Here is a 9,559-nt window from a genome sequence, read left to right on the forward strand (position 1 = left end):
CTGACAAAATGCACCTTGGAGGTCTTGATTAGATTAAATCAAATGGTTACAGCATGCGGAGCCTTTCGCGTGTATAGGGCATCCTAATGGCCCTGAAAGCTTCTCAAATCCTATTAGATAGGTTAATCTCGTTGGAGAATACGTTCCAGGTCTACGTAAACTGCATTGCTGTAATACTTTCTGTGGTTGCCTAATCCTTTAAGGTGAACTGTCATAGACTAGCTCTGTGGACTGCATCACGATGTGGTGCTCCAGGAGAGTTCAGTAAGAGTGCAATTACAAGAAAACAGGAATAAAGGAATCTTTCCCCCAGAAACCCCAGTTTCAAGCTTTCCTCTTTCCAGATGAAATAGGCATGGTGTTGATGAAAAACAGTTCCTTACCCTTACACTGAAGACAGAGCTGAGCCTTCGTGTCCTGCTCTATGAAGGATGCCCCTTGAGATGTTGTGGTCCTTGAACTATCGTGGTCCCAAGCATGGGAGTTGTGGGTTGCAGAAGACTAAACCTGCTGAGCTTGCTGTGCTGAGACGTGAGGTGTGACATCCAGCATCCCTGAGCAGGCACAGGGCACTTGGGAAGGACTGGTTCTGCCGGGACAAGTGCTGCTGGTGGGGCAGCCCCGTGCCTCCTTCTCTGCTGGTGGGGCAGGGGGCTGCTCCCTAGGTTCTGCCCTGCAGTGTGCTTGTACCTGACCTACGCTATGGAGAGTAACTCTCGAGTTGACAGAGCAAAGTGGAGCTGCAAATCAGCGATGATAGCTTCATTGTGCGTAAATAAAAATCAGAGGTGTTTTTCCCTTACCATGCTGTGTTTTATTTGTGCTGCTTGGGAAAAATTGCTTCGTTCCATCCCATGGATGCTCCGTGTCCCCTTGCCCAGTGACTCCCTCCTGAGCGGTGGAGGAGCCATCGGGATGTGACCAACTGCTGGGGGGCTGCAGCTTGGGGAAGGGCTGTGTTACCTCCCCGATGGAGGCCTGGGGTGGGCTGCAGCGGTGCTCCCTGTGTTGGCTGCCCTGGGTTTGGTGCCCAGCAAGCCCTGGGGTGGGGTGGCTGTTCACTGGCCCTTTGTGGGAAGTGTGTGCACCTTGGGACACATGGATGGAGCTGAGCCCTCTGTGAACCTGCAGCTCAGCTGCTGGATGCATTCAGCCTCCATCTGTTTGAAGCCACTTGAGAGAGCGTGGTGCCCTAATTCATCTCTCCGTGCCCAGCCAGAGGCAGGGGTTGGTTATTTCACTGGGTGCTGCAGCAGGAAGGGGCCCTGTGCTTGCAGTGAAGCTGTTGGCATCCGATTTGCTGCGTTGTCTTCCTGCTCTTGCTCCTGGCTGTTTGACAGATCTCTGCTGGTGTGACAGGCATGGCGGCAATGTCCCAGCCTCTGTTCCCTTGTGGCTGGCCTCGCGGAGCAGCAGCACTGCACGTGGGTCTGCTTTGCTCCGAAATAATGCAGTGCTCCTTATTTGCCTGCACCCATGGGGCTTTCGAGTGAATGACCTGGCCCCATGGCAGCATTAGGTTTCGAAGGGCATGAACCAGTTACCTTTGCAGCCTTTCCAGCCCCTCCATGAGCAGCCCAGGTGAGGAGGAGAGTCCTTTTAGCTGCTGGGCTGCACCTGATGGCAGGAGATGTGGTGCGTGCTCTGTGCTCGCAGACCTGGCTCCACGTGCAAGCAGCCGTGCACTAAATGTACACATGCGTACCTTGAGTGCTTGTACAACCTGGCTGCCTGCAGTTAAATAACAATTAGATTTGCTTGTTGACCATTTGGCACTTAGCAGTCTCATAATTAGTAACTGCAAACCAGTAGAGACAATGAAGCAAATCCCTAATTTTTATAATACTGCCCTGCTTTATGACTATCTGCAAAATCGTAACTGCCTGCTTGTACAACAAAGCAAACACTTAAGTATTTTGACAGATGTTTTATATAAAAAAGAGTCGAGCCTGTGTATTAGTTTGCTGTTCTTGCATTGTCTTTTTTTTTTTTTATTAAATTGAATACACCAATGGCGGGTGTTACCTGCTTTTAACCAATTTGCTGCTACGCTTCCACGTGGTGTGGGGAGGCAGAGGTGCAGGTCCCATAGTGGGGAATGCGGTGCCCTCTGGATTTGCTTTAAAGAAGAACGTTTCGGGTCAATATCTTCAGGGGCAGGAGAAGAAATCCCTGTTCTTGTAAAAACAAAAGAAATTCCAGTATGAGTTACCTGGAGACCATGCATGGGAAATGCAACAGTCCTGCCTTCTCTGCTGCCTCCGTGCATGAAAACGCCCGCAGTGAATCGCAGCGCCCTGCGGTAGCGGTCTGGTTGCTCGCCTTGTGCTGGGAGCGGGGCCGCTGCCTCCAGGGGCTCTTCTGGGATCTGTCCCCATTCTCCGCGTGCTCACCGTCACGGGGCAGCAGGGTTGGCCCCAGGTGTGGTCCCTGCAGGGGAGGTCTGGCTCCCTTCTAGCTCACGAGGGTCTGGATGCAGGACCGCAAGTAGATGCTCCCGCACTCGGTGAGCGTTGTGTAGCACGTGGAATAGGTGTGTGAATCCCCGCTGGTCTCCTGACGCTGGGATGAGAAGCAGGCACCTCTGGGGCAGGGCTTGTCCCATTTCAGAAGGGTTTGGCTGTTTGAGTCTGGAGCCTCTGTTAATTCCAGTTCCTTGTAAACAAAGCCAAATGAAAACAAAAAAAGCAGATTTCTACTTTAATTAATATTGGAGCAGGTTCTCTCTCGCACATTTGTCATTTCTTCCCTCACCACTCCCTTGAAATAATTTACTTTCTCTGTTTAAAAGATTCCTATATTGTTATTGCTCTCACAGTGGTGTGCGCTGCGCTTGCTAAATGAAATTTATAATGCTGGAATTAATTTAGTAGGTTTCTTCCATTTTCTCTCTACGTACACTTAAAAAAAAAAAGAAGAGAAGTTCTTTAAATTAACCTAATGTAACTGGATTTGTTTTCACTTTATTAGCTTTGGAGGGGGCTCTCTTGGGGACCTCGGTGTCATTATATTATCTGAGGAGCAGATCCGCTTCAGTCTGATGGGAATTTTTAACAAGAGCAATGTTTTCCCATTTCACAGTGAGCAAATACTTTACTGAAGTCTAGGGGGCTTGTGCTCTGCTGCATTACCAGTAAACACGCAGCGCAGCTGGCAGCGTGGGGGGAGAGGAGAAAACACAAATCGCTGCTGTGATTTCCTGCAGGGCTGCAGAAGCGCTCGCGCTCAGCGTGTTTGTCGGTGATTTTGCCCGTCCAGAAGGTCGTAACCCTCAGCCAGCTCCGAAGCAGTCCTGGCTTTGATGTTTAAAGAAGTGTGTCCGACCGTGGGGACTCTGGTCGCTTCAGCCAGGGGACAAGAATCTCCGTCCCCTGCAGCCAGCGCCGCGGTGGGAAGGTGGCAGGGACGGATGCATGGATGTCGTCCTGGGACCCACACTTCATTAAACTCGGCGTACGGCAAGGGAGAGGGGCAGATGTCAAAGCAACCTTCCTTTACGGACAGGGTCTGCTCGCTACCCGTGCCGTGCCAGGAAAAAAATCCAAATGTGAGCCTCGTCACAAGACTGATTTTCAACTATTTGATTATCCAGAACCATTTTGGTGTGGATAAATATTTCTGACCCTGGTCAGCACATTATTGCTTTGACCTTTCACCCCTGGAAAACCTCAGTTTGAATCCTCTGAGCCTGGATGGCTTGAAAACTATTATCAGTGACAAGTAGAAGACTGCAGAGAAATAAACAACAGAGACCTATGAGCTTGCCCTTGTAAACCACGGTCAGGCATCACCCGAAAAGCGCCCGGAATACAGACAGATCAATGCTCCGCACGGTCCTCTGCAGGCTCACTCGCTCGCAAAGGGCTTTCACAAGCTATAATGCATGTTTTGGTAATGTCTTATTAGCACTGCGTTTTTTAATGCACTTCGTTTGTTAAGGTGCCTTTCAAGCCAAGTCAGTGCTGGCCTTCCATAAATGTTCTCTGGTGCTTCCATCATAAACTCTGAAAATGGTGTGCGCAGGAACGATTCTGTTGATAGTGTATTTTTGTTTATTATTCCCCTACTGTTTGTGTTCTCCAAGGAAGTTTCCATGCACTCTGCTGGATTCCTTTCTTAAAAGCTCGGAGTTTCAGTTTCCCCCCAACTTTTACCCTTGTGCAGGAGCAAGCTGTCAGGAGCCGTGGTATTTTTGGTCATTGCTGTGCAAGTCCTGCATGTCCAGGTAGGACTTCCAGGAGCAGAAAAAGCAAGAAACTGCTTTTCTTTTGTCGTCGTTGTTTAAGAACAATTTGTAAGTGTTTGAAGTAGTTTTTGTTAAGCAATGTTGGCATCAAAGTGGTGGCCTCCACGGCTCCACACGCTGGGGTTGCTGGAAGTTGAATAAGCTCCTGGTTGTCACCAGTCAGCTCTTTCGGACCAAGGTGAGCCGTGAGCCCTTCGGTGCGGGATCTCGTATGTCCCCGAATTAGTGTCACTGGGGGTGACGGTGCTGGGTCGGGAGCATTATGGTTTGCACGAACACCCAGAACTAATCTGCTTCCACGATTCGGTGGGTGCGGTTGGGGAGAAAGCTAATCCAGAGGGAAGCGTTTTGTTTTCTCTTAAACCTTTTTCCCCCCGTGGATGTAGGATCACGTTGTCCTGAATGGCCCCACTTTCCTCTTACACTGCAGTGGTATGAACTGCTGCAAAAAAGGTGTCCATGGTGATGCCGTGTTTCCCTCAGGGTGTTTCTAATCCCGTTGTCACGAAGGTCCTCACAAAATGTCATGCTTGCTTTGCCAGCGTCTCACTGCTGCATAAAGAAATCCATGGAGAGGTGTAAAATTAAATTTAAGCTTACAGATTTCATCTCTAAGAGGCATTTTTACTGTTGTGGTGGTACGCTGCTTTTCTAATTGTTGGGGTTAAAATCCCAGCTGTATGTTTTTTGATATTTTGACCATATCAGCTCTTTTTTTCCTCCTTTTTTCATCATTTGTAAAATATCCAGGATTGCTGTAATCCCTTTCTGGTGAAGGGGGCTGTGTAATAGGAGTGGTCAGGAGGCTTGCAGCCCAGCTGGGACCCCGCTGTAAGGAGTAGCTGAAGCTGGGCTGCCTCCTTCCTCCATAGGCTCCTCATGCAAGGCACCTCCGAAGGTCTCGAGCCAAGGTATAATAAAGGCAGCATGTGGTGTCAGGAGGGGAATTTAGACCAGGAAATCTGATCCCTTGGTTTCTCTGCACTGCTCTGTAAAATGAACAGCCCTTCCCGGCCTCACTTGTACATTCTGGGGAAGGATGCATTAAAGATTTAGGTGCTTCAAGAGTCTGATAATAGGTAAAATACCCAGAATCAGAAATCTGCTCTGAATGTTGACCTGACTGAAGTCTGACTGATAGATCCTAGGAACCAGAAGGAGAGTTTTGCTCTTTCCTTTAGGCAGACTCCTTTTGCTCCTGTGCTAATGCTGGGCTGTATTAGTGTGGGCACGTGGACTGGCCAGAGTCCAGAGGCAGGAGACAAAAAGAGCCTGGTGCAAGACTTAGTTCAGAGCTGGCATTTCCATCTCCTTTTCCAGCATATTTCAAGATCCTGGTGTGGAGCATTGGTGTGGAGTCAGGCTGAGCAAGCCGATGTTTTCTCCTCTCCATCTTTCTTTCCCTCAGTTTGACTCGTTTACCTGCTTTGCTTATATTCCTGGTGTGTTTTCCAAGAGCTGCCATATGTCATGTTCGTAAGAGTCACGGGACTGCTTCATTCCTGGCTGTGATACATGACATTGGTATAGGTTTTCTGTTTATTTAAAAATCTGCTGCAGCAACATACATTTTTTTCCCCCTGCGTCCCTTTCCGAACTAAAAGCACTAGGCTATTCATTATTTTCTATAAATAAGCAGTCATTTTGCTCTTGCTAATCCATCTTAAAAAGTATGATCACCCACAGGTGGAGTGCTTTTTTATTACTGTTATTTGATTCCTTCTTGTAGATCATTTGCTAGGAGCGGCGTCTCCATCGTGTGGTCTGGCTGCTGGGGGGGATGTGGGCAGCTCCTCGGCTCACGGGTGCTCTTGGTGCAGGCAGCACCAACACTTCTGGGGCCTGGGAACGGGTCTCCATGTTGATCTCCTATAAAATGGGCACATTGCTCGGCCTCCCGTGGCAGCACAATCCGTCGTCTTGCCCTACCCGTCAGGTTGCTCCGTCAGCAGTCAGATCCCCCAGTCCAGGTTTCTTAAAAACATGTTATAGCAGCAGTTGCACAAGACGGGGAGGAAACAATAGCGTGGAAGCTACGCTTAAATGCTTGCCTAGACCAGCTTATAGCAGGCATTGCTTGCCTGGTGTTGGGCTAGAGTTGGGAGGGCTTGATTCTGTGCCATCGATCTTAATGTCTTCAAGACAAATCCATCATTTACACTGGAGTAAATTAGCAGTATTTCTGCTTCTGCCCATGGAATTGCATCAGGCACAAGTGAGATAAAGATCGACACTCTTGCTACGGCATGACTCTAAATGTGAAACCAGAGGGTGAATTTTCTGAAATGCTTGTTCCTCGCTAAATTTTGCGCCTGGTGAATTATGCCCTTAATTTCAAAGAAGAGCAAAATCAAATCACGGACATGAAAATCCTACCTGCACCTCTAAAGTAACATATGTACGGATGTATACACACAAGGTATTGTTTTAAAAATAATAAACCAATAAAGGGCAGTTATTTATGCTGGAGGTAACCTTCATTTTGCAGTGTCTGGGCTTTGGTTGCCTCACACTGTAAATGGTCCCCGAGTCATGGTATCTCTCTGCTCAGAGGCTGCAGTAGGGCTCCGTGAGTCTGCTCGTGTCGGGCTGCTGGGGCAAGATTTTGGCTATGGGCAGTGTTGGGAGAGACACGAAGTCCAGAGGAGCGTGCAAAATATGTTTAAAGCTACTGGCTGGGAAACTTTGAGAGTTGAACAGGGAGGCTGAAGGCAATATTTGAGAAGGGTAGTGCCATGTGGAGGGCACAAGGATATTAAGGCAAAGAGGATCCAAAGTGTTGTCAAGGCGAGGGAGTGGCTTTCTGGGGCAAGACAGACCTATGGAGATGCTCTCAGGAGCTGCAAGCTGATTTCAGACTGGAAGTGTTCTTGTTTGAATCCTGCAGAGGTAAAAGGGGAATGCATTTATGCGATTGTTTTAAATTAGTTTACTTTTCTTTAGGTTTGGGAGCCCTGAGCACGTTGTTTTGCTGGGGGACGGCATTATCATGTGTGTGTGCATTGAGCATATGTGAGAGAGGAATTGAATTGCTTGGAGAGAGCTCGGGGAGCTCTAGGTACCAGTGAAGAGATGGGAAAAGACAGACGTTTCGGGGCTGTTTGAGCTAATTCTATGTGAAAGAGTAAAATGCTTGGAGTTCGGCTGGGAGAGAGGACGTGGCACTTGAGGCACTGAAGTGGTGTCTCTGCATGGTGAAGAGCAGTCTATAAAAGCAAGCGCAGAACCAGTGTGCTTTTGGTTGGGGAGGTAGTTACTGGCTCTTTTAAGCTTGTTTTTAAGATCCCACTAAGGAAGGCAAGACCTATGGTGGAGCCAAACCCAAGAAGAAATAACCTCGCCAACATAGCACTTGGCCATTGCAACACTTCCATTGTTTTCTTCAACAACAAACCCCAAAGGTCAGATTGCAAAATTTGTTTCCCATCTCCTCCTCCACCCTAGCACCATTCCTGCCTCCTCTAAGAGCACGCCTGTCTGCAGAGGTGCAGCTGTTCCTCCCCTCGCTGGGTACGGAGCCGGGCGAACCGTGCTGCCACGCGCCTGGCCCCAGGCAGTGGGCGCAGGGGGCGTGAGGTGGGTTCCGCGTAGCTGCAGCAAGGCACGTGTACACCGCTGTCACTGGCAGACGTGGCCTATCCTCTCCAGCAGGTGTTTTCTTTTCCCATTGAAGTCGGTAATCCCTGTAGCTGAGTGCTTGCCATAATCTGTTCAGGGACCCTCCAACAGAGGGAGACAGCCACAATCATTAAATATTACGTGCCAGGCACAATAGACTGGAAAATGGCAGAGGTAGTGTAAACACATGCAAGTGGTTCTGCTTAAGAAACCCATCTGCTAGCACGTTCCAATGGGTACATTTGCATGCCTCACAAGTGCTCTTTTGGAGATGGGTTTCCCTCAGGGGTTTTTAGTAGTGTGGGTGGGAGGCGGGTACCACTGGGAAGGAGCCCCCGGTGTTGGAGTAGCCTCCGTGGTAGGACTGGCACCTCGCAGCTTCGGGTTGCAGATTCTGTGAAGCCGCTGAAGTCATGCACACTGGAGCAATAGCACGTTGGGACTGCTGGCATTATTGCTGAAGTAAGATGCTGCTGCCAAAAAAACCCACACCAAACAAACAAGATGGAGGATGCACATGGACTTGAGCAGGGCGGATTTGCTGGGGAGCATCGTCATTTTTGTGTTTGTTTTTCCAGGCTAGTAATGTTCTCCCGCATTTGTCGCAGCTCTCCCTGTAGCTCTGATCTTTTCGTCTGTATTTAAAGATCTTTCTATTCTCTATTTAGCAACAGGAGGTTTTAGGCTTAAATGGCACAATAGTGTATGTAATTTATATATACAGAAAAAGATAAATTGCTGCTTCTCAAGACACAAAATGCAAGTATTGCTTTGTTGGCTGAATTAACTTTTGTGCTATGTCAGGCGTGGAAGGTATTGTTAGAGATATGATTTTAGTATATAGCAGCACTAAATATTTTATCTTGTTGGAAGTGATGTTGTTGCAGAAGGTTTAAACTTCAAAGCAAGCTTTGCTAAAATGCCTTAAAAATAAAATAAAAAGGTGGGGAGGGAGTTGTAAGAGTGACTCGATTCCTGCTGGAAAGATTTCACAGAAGGATTGTTATCCACTGAGACACAAGGCTTCTATTTGACCTCCTGCTGACTTCCCTAAACAGTGTTTGTAGGATGTTTAAAGCACTTAAAAAAAAAAAAAAAAAAAAAAAAAGGAAAGGGAAAAAAAAAAGGAAAAAGCTGCTCTGCCAGAATGTCTTAGTGCAGAAGAGCCACATCTGTATTTTTCTAAGTGACACACAGAGAAGGTATTTAGCGCTTACAAAGAGCTTGTTGGCAGGCTCTCAGTTCCAGGGACATGGAGTCAAGCTGGCCTCTCTATTTTATTTCATTTTTGGTGCTGGGTTGCGCTTTCCGCTGAGCCTTGCACAGAATCGGTGCACCAGTCAGGTGTGAGCATCAGCAAAACGGCATCCTGCTGGCTGTGCAGTGCAGGGCGAGTACAGGAGGTGTGATGCTGCTTCTGCTGCCAGATAGCTTCATCATCGGGGCTTTTTTGCTACCCTGGGCATTGTCCCTGCACCGGAGTCCCCGCTCTGCTGGCTGTTACAGCATGAGCAGGCTCTAGCGATGTGCGCGTGATTTGTAAGCTATTCTAGGATCCCTCTGGCAGAAAAAATGCAATATCATCATCAAAAAGACTGCTGTGGGGTAAACTGGATCTCCCATGTGAGCCAGCAAGCAGCGCAGAGCCCTCCTGAGCAGGGAGCCCTGCCGCGAGGTGCGGGGAAGGGGGCTCAG

General features: G+C 48.5%; 1 protein-coding gene and 1 long non-coding RNA gene across 6 annotated transcripts in view; both read left to right on the forward strand.

Moving 5' to 3' along the window:
* The window catches only part of AUTS2 (activator of transcription and developmental regulator AUTS2), a 761,884-nt gene that overhangs the window by 31,193 nt on the left and 721,132 nt on the right, over positions 1–9,559 (forward strand). The gene's annotated exons all lie outside the window — the stretch shown is intronic.
* Positions 1–9,559, forward strand: part of LOC308180684 — a 117,237-nt gene that overhangs the window by 22,064 nt on the left and 85,614 nt on the right. The window contains exon 1 of the long non-coding RNA XR_013941126.1: positions 1–6,883. This exon is cut by the window's left edge and continues 22,064 nt beyond it. This is a non-coding gene — a long non-coding RNA (uncharacterized lncRNA). The remainder of the gene's footprint in view (positions 6,884–9,559) is intronic.

Source organism: Anser brachyrhynchus (genome assembly GCF_964034855.1).
Source record: "Anser brachyrhynchus genome assembly, chromosome: 20".
NCBI classification, from domain to species: Eukaryota; Metazoa; Chordata; class Aves; order Anseriformes; family Anatidae; genus Anser; species Anser brachyrhynchus.